Below are 20,679 nucleotides of genomic sequence, written 5' to 3' on the forward strand. Positions count from 1 at the left end.
CATTGAATGGCTATTGCTGAAAAACGACATGCATCAAAAAGTGGGTTTGATTTTATGAAAATCATAAGGCTTACAACTCTTAAGGAACTTTTATGGCTCAGGATAAGATGAAATAGTATTCATTTTGTTCTGCAAGTACGAATCTGAACTCAATCCTACACCACTTGAACCATCACTGGCCGGCAGCAGCAGCTCATCTGATTCAAATGTTCAAATGAGGTAAGTCATGCACTTCAAATGCTTAAAGTGGTTCTGATTGGACATAATTTTGTAGTATCAGAGCCAATCAAGGTCAAATCCAGCTACGATGAATGAGATGAGGTACAGATACAGATAAAGTCTGACAAAAAGTAGAGGGAAAATGTTAGCTATTTAAGTTCCAGCACACCCACACAGGTGTTATTCTGGTTATTCTGCTATTCTAGCCGACTAGACCTCTCCTCGGGTTGAAGGTGAGCGGAGCCAAACACCTAACAGGTGCAACAAAACTAAGACTACTTCTCCGTAGTCGGTGTATTACCTACGGTCGACGTGCCCCCAGTTTGGAGAAACAGACAGGAGCACCGACACCTGAGCAAAGCAATACAGAGCTGTGGACGACAGAAAAACATATTTTAACCACCTATTTTCACCGCTTTATCTCGCCGTCAGACAGCCCTTTCCTTCTTCTTTCCGACGGGGAATTGAACTGAAAGTGAAAACGTATCTATGCTCTCTCCAATGCCAGACAAAAACGTGTACACTTAAACGGATATCAGTTTCTTTTAGGTGGCTAAAATAAGTTTTTCTGCCATTCCCAGTCCACAGCACTGTATTGCTTTGCTCCGGTGTCGGTACTCCTGTCTGTTTCTCGATGCTGGGGGCGCACCGACCGTCATCTGCTGTAAGTGATACACCTGGATAAGTACCTCACTTCAATACACCTGAACTATTCCTTTAAAGCTTTATTGCCAACCAGGTGACACCAGGACACGCCACCGTAACGGCACAGTTAGACCAAAATTCGCTTCCCAGGGCGAGACGCATTAGCCTGCAGAGGCACACTGACCTGCCTGCTACGCTTTTCAATCAGATCAACGTAAAATCCCGAGGCTCTCTAACGTCCAGTGTTCTTATTTTAGAAGTGAACAGAGAAGAAGAAGGGATGCTAGCCACGCTAGCTGCCGCAGTTTCTGTCTACAGCCCTGCCCACGCTGTCTCCTGAGCCCCTTGCTTTTCGCCGCACCGTGCAAGGAAATTTGGCCAGCCTGAGTGCTCCGTAACCCATGTCTTTCAAATACAATTACTTATTTCCAGAATTTGTCCTTCAAGACAATTTGTCCTCTCACATGTTGACAACTCCGCCTGTGCTGCTGCTGCTGCAACAACAAGAAGAAGCAGAAGAGATGCAGGCAACGAGGAGTTTGACCTTTCCCCCCCACTGCTCAGCCGTCCTGCAAATGGTGACAGGACTGTGATGGGTGTAATCCACCGGGCTCCTGACAGACCGGATCCCGGCGCTCTCTGTCTGCCACCACAGAGCATTATGGGAATTTGATCTGCCAGATGGGATTTTTGTCAGACCGTGACTTGCGGCGGTGGAGGAGCTCAATCACTGCACGTTTTGATTTTCTGTCTCGGCCTCTTCTTATCCCGCTGCGATGGACGGCTCTTTTTCTAAGAAAAGGAGGAGCGCTGCACACATCACTCAGGGGGACAACAGGAGGTGAAGTTATGATGCTGCATCAGAATGGAGCATTATCCACCAAATGTCACGTCTGGTCTGAAGCCTCACACATGCGCGGCGGATGAATTGCAAGGATTGGTCGTGACATCTGGGTATCCTGTGAGCGCACACACACACACACACCGTTAATGGGAGGCAACATAGATCAAGCTTGGCAGCGGGAGAGACAGAAAGAGGGAGAGGCAACTGGCAGCCGCCCGCCATCCCCATCCTCTCCTGCTTACACAAGAGGCTTGATAAATACTTAACTAGCCTGTAGCACATGGCATCAACTCCCTGTTGCGTAACAAGCAGTGAATCAGGCTCTGGAGGATGACGATGGGGTGCAGGTCAGAGGGGAGGAAGAAGAGGGGGGGTAATGGTATCTAGGGGTTACAGCGACTGTGACACCCCCTCGCCTCTCCTCGGTCTGTGTGAAGCTTCCAGCCGTGATCTTCTGGATGTTATTGGGATGTTGCGTCACAGCCTCGTGTTTGCTCCTGGATGATGATGTGGTACCCGCGTCCAATTCTCTCTGGCAGCAGACACATCACGGCTGCTGGATGAAAACATCACGGCTCCGAAAATAGAATTAGGAAACCAATGTTGAATTTCTGATGACATTTTTTTTTTTTTTTAGTTAACTTAAAAACAGGTTACCATTTCTCTGCTAAATGAAAACTGCACCTATTATTAGGGATGCACCGATACCGGTATCGGGTATCGGGTCCGCTACTGCGCTCATGTACTCGTACTCGCCAAGCGGCACTGATAACACTTTACAGCAGCGTGACGTTAACCTCTCGTCACCATCTTTCGGGTCCTATCGCACGCGCTCACGCTCCACCTCCCCGACGGTTCGGGCGAGACGGGCCGTCGGTGCGCCCGACCCCGCTGGGCCGGGATCCCACCTTAGCCGGCGCGCGATGACCCTCACTTTCATTGCGCCACAGGGTTTTGCTTGCACCCTCTGACTCTCGTGTGTATTAGACTCCTTGGTCCGTGTTTCAAGATGGGTCGGGTGGGTTGCAGACATCGCTGCAGACCCCTGGCGCCTTCTACGTGAGAGGGCACAGCGAGCACTTTGTCCACGGCCCTACGGGAAGCACCTTGCCCCGAGCCAGTCGCGACCTGTTTACTAATACTAATTGTTCACCATATCGACTCTCTATATATGTTTCTATTTCCAGGGTTAAGACTGAACTTTTACGCTCAATAACTGAGATTTGTCTTTAACTGTTTACCACTCAATGTTCTACCCCGGACACTAGCATTATGTAGAACATCCACGGAAAAAACTACATGAATATGAACATGTATAATTTAGACTTGTGTCTTTAAAAGTACAAGTAAAAAACCTTAAAAGTAGGTCATACCATCTACAGTACAGGGATATTAGAGTATTAGAGATATTTCTGTAAATTGTTGGGTGACACTTTCACTGACTAAGTCCTCTATTTCGTGTTTTAAGATAATTTTATCAGATGTATTTTTAGGCTCTAAAATGGATATATAGCGGCAGTGCTTCAGGAGCAGATACTCCATAGGACGCCATAGGAACCCCGACAGACAGACAGTTTTATCTACATTAGCAAAGCCTCGGAGGATGAAGACGCAGACTCCAACTGACTTGATGAGAAGGAAAAACAGACTCACGTTGCACATAGAGAGACCACATACTGGGGGACAGAGAAAGATGAAAAACAGAGAGGATTTAATCCCTCACTGTCATCACTACAAAATTATGGCGTTTCCATTATCATTAAAAGACTCCTCTCTCTCCCTCTCTCTCTTTCTCTGTCTCTCTCTCTCTCTCTGTCTCTCTCTCTCTGCAGGCAGGTTTGACAGTGCTTATAAATAGCTCTACAGTGAAATGAAAAAGCCTCTCTTCCAGAGCTCTGGTTTGTGCCATCAAGCTGCTCTGTAATCCTATTGACCACCGTCACTACGATGTGTCGCCACACTCGCTGGCCAGTGCAATAACAGGCCCGCTTGCCAGTTACCCGTGCATCACTCCTGTAAGCTGTAAGCTGACAGTCATCTGGGACGCAAGCTGACGAGGAGGACTCTGAAAATATTACAACATTTACTATTTGGAACGTCCGGTCACAAGCGTACCTTCTGTACGTGAGTTACAGCACTTCCGGAGTTATTTTAACCCAAAGCGCAATCTTTTCCTAAGTCTAACTAAGCAGTTTGCTGCCTAAACCTAACCAAGTCCATCTTTTCCTAAACTTAACTAAGTGGTTTGTTGCCTAAACCTAACCAAGTCGATATTTTCCTAAGCCTAACTAAGCAGTTTGTTGCCTAAACCTAACCAAGTCCATCTTTTCCTAAACCTAACTAAGCAGTGTGTTGCCTAAACCTAACCAAATCAATCTTTTCCTAAACTTAATTAAGTAGTTTTATTTTGAAAAGACTGGAGCGGAAATTGACATGTGACGTGTTGCTGGATGTTCGTAGTAAAAGACACATAAAATATGTATTTGGAAGTCGTGCTGAGCGTCACGACAAAAAAAGGAAAATTGTGTGTATGTACATCAAATAGATTAAATATCGTGACTTTCACAAACTGCCGAGACACGTACCGAGGCAGTACGTGTTGTACGTATTTACTGCCAGAGTTAGGAACTGAAAAACTGCCATTCACTCTTATTAAAGACACATCTGATCTGTGTCACATATGAGGGGGAAAAAAAAAAATCAGAGTTGGGATATTTCCAGCTGCAGTGTGAACACAGCCTGCAGGACACGAAGAACAGAACACGATGAAAGCATTATACTTTAGATCACTAACAATGACAAGGGAAATGAAGATAAATTGAATCAAATGTGATGCACTGTGGAGATATAACAGAAATATTCAGAGAGGATGCAGCAGAAAGCTCTGGAGGGTTGAGCTGCCAGACGAAGTCACTCCCTAAAGCCCTCACCTATCAGTGTAAATAAAGAGCACTGATGCGTGAGTAAAACAAAGCCCAGAATAATGTGTTGACGACACAAAGCAGCGAGGCATGTTGCACAAACTGCTTTTTAAGACAGAACTGGCTGAACAAATAATATTTCAGCTCTGTGTATCTTTCTCCAAAAGTGGGGTTCCAGTGAAGACGCCTTGAAGCCGGAAGTCATTTTTTTGAATTTACCTCCATGCATTATTCATGACCTGGCTGCTGCCGTTGGCTTGCTCCTGTGCCATGGCCTATTTACAGAGCCACTCGTGAATCCATTAGCTGTGAACGGAGCAGTGCCAAGGCTCATCTATAAGCACAGTGCACATGAATCCATTCATAACCTCTTAGACAATAACAACAGCAGCTGGGCTTTTTTTTAACCTGGTTGTGGCTAATTCATGGATCATGTCATAATCCCGTCCTTAAAAAAAAATACGAGCAAACACAAAAGCAAAACAAACCGCAAATTAAAGACTATCCTATATTGACTTTTTAGCCAGCGCCATGTCGGTCTGTCGGTTCAGAGACATTCATGGTCAACAGACGATGAGTCCATATGTCTTTGGTGAATGGGAATGGCGGAGCATTCTGGCGTTTTTGGAGGTTAGCGTACGGAGCTACGGTCGACTATTCTTACCTGTCACCGGTCTATTCAATTAGACAGTAGTGACTGTGCTCCTGGCAGCTAAACGATAGCTTCTTGCTCATGTCATTCATTCATTAGCCCAGTTCTGGGACCAGCGCTATCCATTGCACCCGTGTAATTAACTCAGTTTTGTCTCGTATGGTGAATTTTCGCAACATAAAGAATAATAAAGTGTGCAAGGTTTGTGTGCGTAATGTTTTTTAACGGATGATGGATTAAAAAAATGCATAAAATACAGACTTGATGTGCCTTTACTTGGAAACTGACATGAGCAGTAATTACGGTTTGAATGATATGACGTGAACGCGGCGTTATTACAGCCTCACAGAGCAGCGAGCGTGCTGTAGCAGACATGTGGATTCTTATTCTTGTTAAAACTATACATCGAGCTGTAGACCGTTTCACAGGACGAGTACTTTAAAGTGAATTGAAGTGCAACACTGCAACATTGAATGTCACTGTGTGTGTGAGTCCACAGACACAGGGACAGCGGGGCTGGGCCTCCGAGGAGACGAGCGACGACCGGCTTTCTAATCCTCAGGTTCAATGAAAAGCGCCTCATCGGCTGGTTTTGGGCAGAGCGAGGTCATTGTCCGCAGCATGTGGTCGGCTGGCTCCGGCCTTCAGAGCGCTCTCACGCTACATCCAGAGTGTCTCTGCTGAACACGGCAAACCTGCTGGATGGTTTATCAGTAAAACTACACGACACACACTACCAAACAATAAGGTGACTTAACACAGGCAGCTCATGTGCAGGGAGAGATCAGACAAATGGGAAGATGGATTAAAGTCGAGGTCCAAAGTTTGTTTTTGCTCCTAAGCAGTTGAAGTAAATGTAAATGGTGGTGTTGCATGCTAACATGCTCACGTTACCATGTGTAGTAGGTAATTGCCATGTTCACTATCTTAATTTAGCATGTGAAGGGCAAATTACAGCTGATGGGAATAAAAAAACCTGACCCCTCATCTGGGGTCGGTTACAACGGAGTATTAGGGCCACATTGAAGGAAATAAAGTCATGATATTACGAGAAAAAAAGTAATATTATGAGAATAAAGTCATAACTTTACGAGAACAAAAAGTCATAATATTACAAAAATAAAGTCATAACTTTACAAGAAAAAAAGTAATTTCCTCCTCCACAAAAGAGTCAGTTTCTCCATCAGGTCTGTGTGGTTCTTCCTTCGGAAATAAATTCTGTTTCTTGCACAATCTTTTAAAGGTCCTGATACTGATGATAGTGTGGTGCTGATGTGCCAAAATATGAAGTATTTGGTTATTTGTGAAACCTAAACTAAAGTATAACTTCACTGCATTAGATTTATATACTTAGATTATAAACTGTGTTACCTTCAACACAATGATCAAATGTTTTGCAGCTCCAGAAAGATTTTTTTTTTAATTTTGCCTAAAATGTCTCTTTTGATAATAAAAGGTTGCTGACCTCTGCCTTAGCCCTTATACATTTTCACAATTTATTTTAAATTAATTAATGAATTAATTCACATTTATTTCTGATTTATGACTAGAACAACTTGACACACAGTGTTGAACTCCATCTCAAATTAATCTCCTGGTTCTCAGCTTTCAGATGATGTTCACCACTTCTATGTGACATCTACTGCTGACCTGCTATCTCCCCCTAAAGACCCCCTGGACCCCCTAAAAAAGGGTCTATTGTGGGTCTCAGAAGGTTAAAAATAGTCCAAAACAATGCTATTTTTTGTATATCTTCCTCTTAGAGCTTCTGCTACCCTTTTCCCTCCACTTTCCAGATAAACGTGTGAGCTGTGTTGAGTGAATCAGCAGAGCCAGCATCCAGTGGCGACACATGGGGGAAGCTGACCTTTTCCTTTAATCTGTTCTTTGTTTGGGCGCCAATTTCCTGCGTTTCACTCCAACCTGTAACCTCCGTCTATCTACACCTAACTGTCTCCACTATCTAAGGCAATTCAATCAAAACCGTCTTGTGTTTCTTTAATTCTGTAGCCTACTGCGGTATCTTTCTCGCCACGATGCTCCACAGGACCGCACAAGAATCTGCAGCTTTGGTCATGAAAAGCTTCCTGAGTCCAAAAGCTCTCAGCGGCGTCCTCTCTTGACCTTTCCTCCTACATGGACTTCCTCCACTCTCACTGAGTCATCCTCCCATTGATTGTTTGCGTACAGTGTTCCACTGACAATGACTTCATTTCTTCATCTTACATCACATCTGTTTATCTGTCGGTAACGTAAAACACATTTGGGTCCTCATCCATCCTTTTTTTATCTCTTTAATAACAGACACTCCCTCGCTGTCTCGGACAAACTATTCTACTGCTGCATTTGAGTTTATCCAGTAATGCATTTATCATTTATACGTGGAAATAAACTACACGTAGACCTTCAGACTTCAACACTATAATCTAGTCTGTTAGCCAAAAAGGCAGAGGCGGGAATCTGATTGGCCGTGCCTACAAGAGACAGAGGATGATCAGCAGTTGGCTTATTAGCATCATAGATAGATTACTGAAAGGGCCTACCGGTTACAGGCTGAGGGCCTCTTTATGATGTGACTGTTGACATTTCATATTGGAAAGTAATCAAATAACTATTAAGAGACACAAAGAGGCACAAAACAACCAGAAAGAAGAGATGGAAAATGACCACAAAGAGGCACAAAATGACGAGGCACAAACCAATCACAAAGAAGAGATGCAAAACAACCACAAAAAGATGCAAAACGATCAAAAAGAGGCACAAAATGATGACGCTCAGAACTACCTCTGAGAGATGCAAAATGACCACAAAGAGATGCAAAACGACTACAAAGAGGCACAAAACAACCACAAAGAGGCACAAAATGACCACAAAGAGACACAAAATAGGGCGGCTGTAGCTCACAAAACAACCACAAAGAGATGCAAAATGACCACAAAGAGATGCAAAATGACCACAAAGAAATGCAAAACGACTACAAAAGAGATGCAAAATGACCACAAAGAGGCACAAAACGACCACAAAGAAATGCAAAATGACCACAAAGAAATGCAAAACGACCACAAAGAGATGCAAAATGACCACAAAGAGGCACAGAACAACTACAAAGAGATGCAAAATGACCACAAAGAGGCACAAAACGACTACAAAAGAGATGCAAAACAACCAAAAAGAGGTGCAAATGACCACAAAGAGACACAAAATGGGGCGGCTGTAGCTCACAAAACAACCACAGAGATGCAAAATTACCACAAAGAAGCACAAAAAAAACACAGAGAGGCACAAAACTACCATAAAAGCGATGCAAAATGACCACAAAGAGAGAGATGCAAAATGACCACAAAGAGATGCAAAATGACGAGGCACAAAACAAAATGTTTGTGGGTGTCTTCTCCTATAAGACGTATAGGGGGCCTTTAACGAGTGTGTGTGTGTGTGTGAGTGTTAGCCAGCCCCTGATAACGAGGCGACATCAGTGTTGTGTCTGCTGCTATAAATAGACAAAGTGACACATCAGTGAATGTGAACAGGATTTCATCAGAGTCATTACGGTGTCAGACTGACTTTCATTTATGGTCTGTTTTTAGAAGGTCTTTATTTCTCACCTGGAACAGCTCACATGTCTCGTCTTCTCTTTTCAAAAGATATCACCTGATGGTGAGTCACATAGCAAAAAAAAAATGGATTCTTTCAACACACTTCTAACAAATTCTAATCAAAGGAAAGTTAACTGGACACTTTCCTCTTCTGCAGCAACCTCAGATTTCCAACTGGAAGCTTTGACTCCAGACGTACTGTACTGTACACCGTCTGGCTCAGAGCTGACACGTGCCTCGCTAATGGACACCTGGACAGAAGTTGAATAGGTTTGTTGTTGTATATATATATATATATATATATATATATATATATATATACAACATTTTATATATATAAAGCACAGACAGCCGGGTGGAATGAAATCCTCAGTAATGGAGCTGAGAGTCACACCATTTCCTGCTTTCACAGGTTGTCAGCATGGTGAGAAAAACAAGGTGGATGTGATAAGATAACTCCGTCAGTGACAGTGGAACCTGGGGAATAACACAGTGTACAGATACACAGAACATATGTGTGTGTGTGTGTAAATACACTATATATAATACAAACACAGGCCTAGAGTCTGTGACATCACCGTTTCCCAGAGGTGGAAGAAGTACTCGGATCTTTTACTGAAGTAAAAGTCCTGCAAAGTACAAAAGCATTTGCATCAAAAGTCGGTGCACTAAACGTCATGCAGCCGGCCCGGCTATGTAAACAAAGCACAGAGAAGCTCTGATTACAACACACACAGAGGGCGAGCGACTTCATTCTCTGCTCAGGTAGACATTACAATAGTTTGCTGCTATATTAACGCTCTGGATATCGTATAGAGTACAATATTTGAGTAACTTTACTGAGGTTTCCAAGAGGATACTCTTCACGTTTCCTTTTTTTGAGGCCAAAGGAAACAGTGAGTTTCCAGAGCACGATAAGATAAGAACAACATATTTACTGTATTTTATAGCAGTAGAGTTAGCAACTAAAACTGTCCCAAAATGCCAACCCTGCAGACAGCTTTGTGTCCGGGTCAGGACAGAGTGCGACCAGACCGAGCAGAGGTGTCTGATAAGGCACTGAGGAGTCAGCAGATTGTCGGCCACACAGACAGGCAGGCAGGCAACCAGAGGAGGCGGCGCTTCCAAAATCTCTGAGTCATCGCCTGGCTTCCTTTGATTCCTTCCTCCAGCACCAACACCGCTGCTTCTCCTCCTCCTCCTCCTCCTCTGTTGTTTCAGCCATCCGTCTCACTGACGGCACATGCAAATAGAGCTGTTAGCAGACGGTGGGAGAAACCTTCGGCGGCCGCCACGAGCACGGGACGGAACAGTGTGGACTCAGAAGATTCAGGGAGTTCGTTAGCGGGCAGGAGCAGTAGCGATCTCTATATCTGTGGTCGTGTAACAGAGAAAGATCTGAATATGAATCAGGACAGTGGTGAGAATAAAAAGAGCATTCTGACCTTTCTGTTGTCAAGTCGATTATTTGCTGAACAATAAGGGATGATACAGGAAGTGAGATCTGCAGCTGAGACAAAACAATCCTGATCACAAACTGACAAAAGAAAAGATGTCAACAACTCAAAGACAAAAGGAATCAGTTTTCACCGGCGATGTGAAAGTGATTCCTCTATTTATAGCAGCAAGAAGAAAGACGATGAGGTGAGAGAGACACAAACAGAGGTTGTTTTAAATCTAGTGTAAAGGCAGACACTTTAAACACAACACATGGTGACACACAGGAATTACTAATAAAGGGTCTCTATGTAAGAATCATTAAATTGTTTAACAGCGACACCTGTGGCCGTTAAGTCAACGGCAGTCGGCGTCCTGTTGCTCGCACTATGTAGACTGGAGTGAGCATCGGTCAAAACAGTGAGGCGACACACACGAGCCTGAACATGATTGACAAAATGACCACAAAGAGGCACAAAACTACCACAAAGAGGCACAAAATGACAAAAAAGAGACACAAAACAACCAAAAAGAGACACAAAACAACCAAAAAGAGACACAAAACAACCAAAAAGAGACACAAAATGACCACAAAGATACACAAAACTCCACAAAGAGGCACAAAATGACAAAAAAGAGACACAAAACAACCAAAAAGAGACACAAAACGACCACAAAGAGGCACAAAATGACCACAAAGAGACACAAAACAACCACAAAGAGGCACAAAATGACCACAAAGATTTTCCCGGAAAAACCAGCGAGTCGATGCAAAAGTTCTGAAAATGTGACATACTCGTTTTTCTACAGTAGGCAGGTAACGTAGGTACCGTCAGGGTTCGAGTATTAACGATGTCCCATCGTCACGGGGACGATATAGAAAAATTCGCGATGCATCTCCAGCATCCTTCAGAGGTCAAAGGCCATCAGACCAGACAAACAGTGTCCCAGCTGTGGATGTGCAGACCCGGAGCAGCACTCGCTGTCCAAGGCCTCCGTTAAAAGCGTTGCAGTGGTGAAATGTGATGCAAAGCTAAATGAGGGAAACCTGAGACAGGGCCGGAGAGTCTATTAACGAAGCAGGGAGGGACAACGCATACAAATAATTTGTGTTTGGTGATGTTTCTGGATGAGGAGGAGGAGAATGACAGATGTAGTTCACAACCTACAGACCTACTGGAGGTCACACAGTACAAACCACCGACTAGAGAGTCTCAGTCCGAGTGAGATGAACAACATTCACAATGTTCTTCTCACAACTCTTAAAGGTTATATTGATAACATGAGCCTCAGTTGTACTTTGTGCTGAGTGCTGCTGTCACAGTTAGTAATGCAGGAGAACAGGGATGCAGACAGCTGAGGAGGAAGTCAGTGGAAACTTACAGGCATCAAGAGTCCAAATAGCAGCAGTCAATCCAACAGGCAGGTAGACAGGTAACAGAAAGACGCATTGGAACTAAGATGATCTGACAAAGGAACAAACAAAGTGGGTATATGTGGAGAGCAGTTGATGAGGGAACGAGATGCAGGTGAGGAGACGAGATGCAGGTGAGGAGACGAGATGTAGATGAGGAGACGAGATGCAGGTGAGGAGGAGGGCATGGCGGCCAGGCGGGGCGGATTAGAGAAGTGGGATTTGCGCCGGAAGTATCTCAGTAGCAGCCGTGATAGGAGCTGTTTGAATCCTCTAAATCCTGAGGAAAGGAGCTTCAATGCTTCCTTTCTTATCTCCTTTAGCAGAGGATACACTGGACCATCCTTTACCAAAGGAAAAGAGAGAATAACATCCCACAATTCCTTGCGTCCGCAGCATTTCAAGCGACGCACCGTTCGGCCGTTCATGATAACAAACGATATGCTTCTCTTGTATATTATTTTCATACACCAATTGGGATTCATGTTTAATATGAGTGGGGAGTGACAACCATTACGTTTCACTTTATTTTTAATTAATTATTTAGTCCGAACACATAAAAACACCTTCTCCATAACTCAAACAGTTAACTCAATATTTATCATATATTCCTTTTGTTTATTTCAATCCCAACCTCGGTAATGAAGTGATATGTTTCACCGGTTGTCCACGTTTAAGGTCAGATGATGTTTATTATATGTTGTTCTAAAGTGTTCCAGCAGCAGGAGGACCTGCTGTATCTCTCTTTAAGCAGTCTGTAACTGAAAGACCTATTTAAGAACGCATGGAGGGAAGCAGCACCTTTTGTAGTCCGTCTTCAGAACATTGTAGTTTCACCACGGCAGACTCACGTCACTAACATCCGCCGCCGTCGCATCATAATGACGGAGCTTATAGTGAAAGTGCATTTGGATTCTCTGAACACCGCGGTTGTCTTTTTTCCTTCTGAATTCTCCTTCTCATCTTTCCTTGACCTCATGACGTTTTCCATCGGGCAACTTGACCTTGATGGAAAACATCACAAGGTCATGAAGGAGAATTCAGAAGGAAACTTAGGAACAGCGGTGCTCAGACAATCTGACTGCACTCACATGAGGCTGCGTAATTATGCGACGGTGGATGTGATTGACGAGGGTCAACCCGTCGCTTTAAATGTTGCCGCTGCAAGGAATTATGGGACGGCATTATATCCTTTCCTTTGGTAAAGGATGGCGCCTAGTGAACCCTGTGGTAAAGGAAGCATTGAAGCACCTTTAGAGAATTCAACCGGCTCTTATCACGGCTGCTGCTTCGATACTTCCGGGTCATTTCACTCAGTTAGGAACCTTCCTAAGCAAGAAAGACTATTTGACCACATAGTCTTGTTTAGTTATGAGGCATCGTGGTGGATCAGTTGGTTATTATGACGTGTCAGAAAGCAAACATCCTTCTTAGTGATGCTGTAAATATCATTTAAATATTGTTTATTATGTCAGTTAGTGTCACAATCACATATATAAACTGGATGAAACAGCAAAAATCCACCATCATCTTTTCGTCAAACAACTCGTCATCTGTGCAAACAAACAGATATTTCCCATCAGTCGGCTATTTCACAGTCCAATACTACTTGAGTAGAGCAGCTGATGCGAATGTCGGCGCACAACAGCTCCTGTATGTCCACCGGCAGCCGCGTGCCAAGTGCAAGCGACACACTCGCTCGTCATCCGTCTCCGCTACTCAAAAAATGTCACATTTAAAAGGATAAACATCGTCTGTGCTTGTGAACAGACGCTCTTCATGCAATGCATATGTTTCCCCCAAACAAATATGCCTGCTTGTATTCGCTGTACTATCTGCTGTCAGCACTCGGAAGGAAATAGAACAGGGTTTTTGGCTGCAAAATCAAAAAGGGGATACCAACATCTGTATTTAAGGTGTGTTTGGAGAGAAGGGGAGAAACAGAGAGGCAGGCAGCTGTACTTATAGGGGTTCCCCAAAGCTATCCCTCTTTCTAAAAATAGCTGCAGCTCTGCCAACCTGGACGAGAGGATAAACAACATCACCATCCGAGGCGTGCATTCAAATGAAGAGAGACAGAGAGAAGGAGAGAGGAGAACACCTCTCTCATTCAGGTCTTATGTTGTTAAATCCATCTAATGTTTGACGGTCATAAAACATTCAAGGAGGAGAATTCAAATAGACCAAATGTCTCCACAGAACACGATGCTGAACAGGCTTCTACGCTCTCGTATTGTACTAAATTAACACGTCACACTTCTCTTATCTCTGACCCAGATGTTAGGACGGAGAAAGAGAAGAGAAGAGAAGGCTGGTTATATGGACAAGCTCTGCCCTGAGAGTCAGCTAGGTCGCTCAATAGTGTGTTCATGTCTGTGTTGTCGAGGCGCAAAGAGAGGAAAATGATAATAAAAAGACGACTAAATGCTCCACTAATCCGGCTGTGAATGAGAGCGGCTCGCTGCAGCAGTTCTTTTATGCTCTGTCGATTCCACGGGGGGATAAACACAACGCTGAGCCAGCACCCGGCACCCAACACACAGCACCCAGCACAACCTCACCCACCCTGCTGCACTGCAAGCACTAAGGATTACCTCATTTTATGTCTGTTAACCCATTTTAAGCCTCCCGGCAACAACTATGGAGAGAGGAGAGAGGGCTTTCAGGTGATGTAGAGTAACGCACCCTCTGTCGGCCGTAATGGAGGTCATCCACTCTTCAGATACAGATTAGAAAAAAGCATTTTTAATTATACCTTTGGCTGGGAACTGATTGAAATAATCAGTTATGAGCTGAAATGTTCCTTGCATAATACTGGTATGTAAAATATATATTGGACCAAAGGTTACTAAAGGGAATGGGAACCGCAGAGCATTCTGGGGCGTCCAGACGTCCCTCTCCTCAGCAACGTTTTCCAGCTCTTCCTGGGGGACCCCAAGGCGTGTTCTGGGTCTACCCCGGGGGTTTCTTAACAGTTGGACGTGCCCAGAAAACCTCCAAAGAGAGGCGTCCAGGAGGCATCCTGATCTGATGTTGAACCACCTCAGCTGGCCCCTTTAGACACGAAGGAGCAGCGGCTCTACTCCGGATGTCTGTTGCTCGGGCTTGCGCTCGCCCGTGTGCACGCGCTACCTGAATGTGAGCGAGCATCCGTCAAAACAGTGAGGCGACACACGTCAGCTAAAAGCACAATATCACTCTATATTTCAGCTGCTTGGCAGTAATGTTAGCTGACCAGACCAAGGTCTCTCCATGAATCAATGCTGATCCTAGTGTTGGCTTGTCCTGCCTCAGCCTCCCGACCACGGCCGGAGGGAACAGGGGAGACACCGGAGTTTTGGTGGGAGACGATAACGTTTCTCTCTGCGGAGCCCCGTCACTTCACAAGACACAGGAAACCTCTGTTGGTCTGGAGGAGCTGCAGCAGTTATTTCTGCACAAACGTCCACTGATCCTTCACTAGATATTCTCAGAGCTAAACTAACTCTTCTGCAGTGTGGAGTGAGCAGCATGCACGTGAGGTGGAGCGAGCTGAGTGAGTGAGAACGAGCACGGTGTGTGAGTGAAGGCAGGCAGAGGAGCAGAGTACAGCAGAGACTCCGGTCCTGGAGACCAAAGCTACGGTCTCCCCCGCGTCCTCCGACCGCGGCCAACACTGTTTAACAGACGGGCTTCACTAGATACAACCAAGAGGTTTTGGTGCTTCCGTGTAGTTCGTGTTGGAGTCTGAATCTGAACAGCGTAGCCACACGCGAACGCGCATGGGACACCGACCCGCAATGATTTATACGTGTAAGAAGTTACAAACCGTCCCTTTAACTTATTACACGCTGAACAATTACCTTCCATTGCTTCCGCCATTTCTGTCAACAAACACGTCACAAACTTTCCACTTCAGTCGGCCGTGAACACGACAAGAAGGGAGGCGTTCATACGGACTCTTCTTGTGAACACGGTAAACATGACGATATGTAGTTTAAATCCATCAGACTGAAGCTGAGTAGAACCACCCACACAAGTTTATCAGACAGGTCTATTATAGTAGTGTAGCTGCTCCATCACTGAATAACCTCGTACTATGTCAATGACTGAATATAAAATGTCATTGAAGCAGATGGTTTTTATGACATGACCTTTCTTTTTTAAACATTAGATTTCCACTGTCGGGTTACTCACAGCTTTAACAACTAACGCACCTCTACCAGCGACTACAGTACAGCTGCTGTATAATGAATACGCCTCCTCTAATACATAAATAAAGACCTTCACAGCTTCCTCACATGAAACCAGAAGAGTCTGTGTGCTTATGGAAATGTGCCACGCCAGTGTTTTTGAACTGACCTCTTTTCTATACAACACAGTGCTCCATCGTCCAGCGATGCAAAGCATTACTGTGGAGTCACGCCCGGCGACATCAGTCTGACGGCCCGTTGCCAGGGCGATGCCAAGGAAGAAGGGGCGGAGTCTGAGGAGGAGGGATGATGGAAACAGAGAGGAGGAGAGGAGAGGAGAGGAGAGGAGAGGAGAGGAGAGGAGAGGAGCTTACATAATGACCAACAGAACATGAGGTGTTTCCCTCATCTGTCCTTTTATTCTGTCTCAATGTCATTTCTCTCCTTCATTGCTCCTTCCTTCCTCCCTCTTTCCATCTCTCCATCACCTCTTTTTCTTTTCGTTTCCACCCTCCCTCTCTCTTTCCTCCTCCAATTATTTTTTCTTCCTCGCCGTCCCTCCATCTCCTTCCCTTCCTTCCTTGTTCCCCTAACCCTTCTTTACATCCTCCGTCCGCCCCTCCCCGTGTCCTTCCTCCCTCCTTTCCTCCCTCGTTCCTCTCTAGCCTTGAAGGAAAGCCAGCCAGTCATCAGGTTGACGTATCCTAGCAACAGCGACACCCCGCCCCATCCAGCATCAGGGTGAACCAAATTACATTTTTTGGGATGAAGAGAGAGATTGTGATTGGAGGAAGAAGTGGAAGGGTGAGGAGGGGTGAGGAAGGATAATACCCATCAGTTCATACCAGACATTTTAATGTCAATCACAGAATATTCATTTTAACATCAAACACTAAGTGCACTGCGTGGATTAGATGGCAGTTTGACTCTTTCTGGAGACAGTATCCACCAATTTAACACTTCCATAGTAGTACGCTGTGTACAATGTGGACATACAGGCATAGTGGGTGAATTTCAACAGGCTAGTGTTATCTCAAATCCAACACGGCTGTTGTGCACTCACCAGAAATGACGACATTTGACCGCTTCTTCTTCTCCTTCTCCTTCACCTCTATACATCACTCCTGTAACAATGCACACATTTTGGATCCATATTGTAATTTGAATGTGAAATATTGAACACCAAAAATAATTATATATCACTATCATCATCATCTCCTCAACCGTGGGAGACCACAAAACATTACCAGCAAGACTTTCGTAAGAGATGAAGCAGTGTTTTCATCAATTTGCTCAAGTGTAGTTGCAAGTCATTCAGAGCGAACACACAACAACAAAGAATTTCATCAGAACTTTCTGAACAACATAGTCTGCGACAAACACGTGAGTACAGTTATATTGTCTCTGTTTAAATTACGAGCATTAACGTGAAATTGAGCTGTATCTAAAGAGGAAGTTCCTCGTTTTATTACAATGCAAAAATATATTATGTTTAAACAAATATCAAATAGATTATTTCAGTGTGCAGACATGCTGACTGCCAGCAGTCTCCTCTCTTTCGGTGCTGCACCTGTCTGCATGTGTTCACTGATCCAGTCTCAATACCGTGTGGATGCAACATCTGCACCACAGAACACTTCTGGGACATTAATGTCCAATGCCAATGTCCCACGTGTAATAAACGGTTTGACAGAAGACCAGAGCTGCATGTCAACACTTTCATATCTGAGTTGAGCTGCTCAGTTAAACAGAAAAGCAGCTCAGAGCAGCAACGAGCCAAACCAGGAGAAGTTCTCAGCGAACGTGTGCACTGAAACCAGAGTGAAGGAGCCTGAAGTCCGGCCTGCTGCTGGTGTGTCTGGCCTCCTACTGTGAGACTCACCTGGAGCCTCATCAGAGAACCGCAGGCCTGAAAAGACACAAGCTGATCGATCCTGTGGAGAACCTGGAAGGATGGCAGGATGTGCAAGAAGCATGATAGACCTTTAGTGTTGTTCTGCAAGACTGACCTGGTGTAACACTATTCCTCCTTTCCTCCCTTGCCACCTTGCTTGATTCCTTCTGTCACTTTGCTTCCTCTACCACTTCCTTTCCCTCCTGCCTTCCCTGTCTCTCTCTCTCTTCCTCCCTCCATAGTGGCACTTCGTTGATGCAAAGCAGTGAAGGGACAGAGCGGGAATTGATATCAGATGTTTTGTTGTTATCTGAGATGGACAGGAAGGACTGTTCTGCTCTATCAACGTCCTTGGCTGGCCGAGGAAATGACACCAGGGACGCCTCGCCAGCGGATCCAAACAGCTGCCTGGATAGACGAGCGGCTGCTCCAGCTCACAAAGAGACTAGTCCAGGTGCAGTTTGGTGTTATTCAAGCGTAGTAGTTGGGTGTTATTCTTGAATTCAAGATGTGAGGATTGGAGAAGTAGATTTGTTCTCAGGAAAAATTCAAGTGAAGATTTTCCTTGTTCCCCCGGGAGATACTGTGGGGGGTGCTGCGGGAGTATGGGGTGAGGGGGGCACTTCTCAGGGCCATCCAATCCCTGTACGCCCAAAGCGAGAGCTGTGTTCGGATCCTCGGCAATAAGTCGGACTCGTTTCCGGTGGGGGTTGGCCTCCGCCAGGGCTGCGCTTTGTCACCAATCCTGTTCGTGATATTCATGGACAGGATATCGAGGCGTAGTCGGGTGGAGGAGGGTTTGCAGATCGGTGTGCTGAGGATCTCATCGCTGCTTTTTGCAGATGATGTGGTCCTGTTGGCATCATCGGTCTGCGACCTCCAGCACTCACTGGATCGGTTCGCAGCCGAGTGTGACGCAGTCGGGATGAGAATCAGCACCTCTAAATCTGAGGCCATGGTTCTCAGCAGGAAACCGGTGGTTTGCCTACTCCGGGTAGGGAATGAGTCCTTACCCCAAGTGAAGGAGTTTAAGTATCTCGGGGTCTTGTTCGCGAGTGAGGGGACGATGGAACGTGAGATTGGTCGGAGAATCGGAGCAGCAGGGGCGGTATTGCATTCGCTTTACCGCACCGTTGTGACGAAAAGAGAGCTGAGCCGGAAGGCAAAGCTCTCGATCTACCGGTCAATCTTCGTTCCTACTCTCACCTATGGTCATGAGGGTTGGGTCATGACCGAAAGAACGAGGTCGCGGGTGCAAGCGGCCGAAATGGGTTTCCTCAGGAGGGTGGCTGGCGTCTCCCTTAGAGATAGGGTAAGAAGCTCAGTCATCCGTGAGGGACTCGGAGTAGAGTCCTTGCTCCTTTGCGTCGAAAGGAGCCAGTTGAGGTGGTTCGGGCATCTAGCACGGATGCCTCCTGGGCGCCTCCCTTGGGAGGTGTTCCAGGCACGACCAGCTGGGAGGAGACCACGGGGAAGACCCAGGACTAGATGGAGAGATTATATCTCTACTCTGGCCTGGGAACGCCTCGGGATCCCCCAGTCAGAGCTGGTTAATGTGGCCCGGGAAAGGGAAGTTTGGGGTCCCCTGCTGGAGCTGTTGCCCCCGCGACCCGATCCCGGATAAGCGGTTGAAGATGGATGGATGGATGGATTTTCCTTGTGGCAATTTTTAGGGTTTAATTTAAGCTTTAAATCTAATTTCTTTTGTAGGAGTGTAGGAATTTGATAGATGCTTATAACTGTGTTCCACATTTACATTTTTAATATCACAAATCGCAAGAGGTCAAGCGTCCTGTCTCTCTGTATTTTAATATTCTTTCTTGTCCTTTGTTCTGACCTATAATGGATGAATACATTTCTTCTGCGTCTTGTTCCTGGGGGTTCGGTGCCTTGCTCAAGGGCTGATCCGTGAATATGAAACTGCAAACAGGCCGGCCTCGACCTCTCTGTGACCTCCAGGCGACCTGGGAAGTGTCAGATTATCAGAAACAGCTGGATGTGGATGTGACAAGTCTAATATGAGCTCAAACCAACAGCTGGAAGAAGACACTATGTCCCCCTCTAATGGTGGCTCAGCTGTTTTACAGTCTTGCAAATGATCACTTGAAGTGGTTTTATCACTTGAAATGCCAATAATTTTAGATGATAAACACTCATTTAAGAAGACATTCTTAAATATTTTAACAACAATAGCTTATTTGCATTTCACAACATACATTGTTGTGATAAATAAAACCTTTGTGCTCCTGTGATGACCACCGTCTGCATCAGAAGAGGTAAGACACCTGCAAGACTTATTTCTCATCGATCTAGTGCATCTAGCACACGAGTTCATCAGATATAGTGGAGGTGAAATGTGGTTTTGTCACGGCTGAAAAAAAAAAAAGAAAGATACAAAATGTTTTATTTTAACTGGAAAAAGAATAAATTGTTTATATGATGATAAGACGGCAACCAAGTAAATAGTTCCAGACAAATCTGATTTAAATCTATAAAATCCTTTGAACCAATTCTCTTCGAACCAATTCTTTCTCACACACACACACCCCTATACTTCTGACTTTGTGTTTTATGTTTTGATGTCGGAATATGTATATATATTTCATTTTTTACAGCGGAACAGTAAACATATCGGCTCTTCATACAATGGTAAATGGACTTGCATTTATATACCATCTTTCTAGTCTTCCGCCTCGCTCCCAAAGTGAGGATCGGCCAAGATGTCCTCACTCTGAAGGTCTAACACATTGGTCCTCACAAAGATAGCTGTACAGACACACACACACACACACACACTGATTTTATTCCATGAATCAGGGCAGTTGAAATCATTTATTTTTCACCATTTGGTTTTTCTGATGTTATTTAGATTCTTTTCTCCACTC

The 20,679-nt window shown here is 45.0% G+C and overlaps 1 long non-coding RNA gene across 1 annotated transcript; it reads right to left on the reverse strand.

Annotated features, from left to right (window-relative positions):
- Nucleotides 1-1,297: 1,297 nt before the first annotated feature.
- LOC141761827 (uncharacterized) lies at nucleotides 1,298-11,835 on the reverse strand. Its single transcript, XR_012592644.1, has 3 exons — nucleotides 11,698-11,835; nucleotides 1,746-1,823; nucleotides 1,298-1,656 (listed from the first exon to the last, which is right to left on the reverse strand). It is a non-coding gene; the product is annotated as an uncharacterized LOC141761827 (long non-coding RNA).
- Nucleotides 11,836-20,679: the final 8,844 nt, after the last annotated feature.

Source organism: Sebastes fasciatus, chromosome 23 (assembly GCF_043250625.1).
Source record: "Sebastes fasciatus isolate fSebFas1 chromosome 23, fSebFas1.pri, whole genome shotgun sequence".
Classification (NCBI taxonomy): Eukaryota; Metazoa; Chordata; class Actinopteri; order Perciformes; family Sebastidae; genus Sebastes; species Sebastes fasciatus.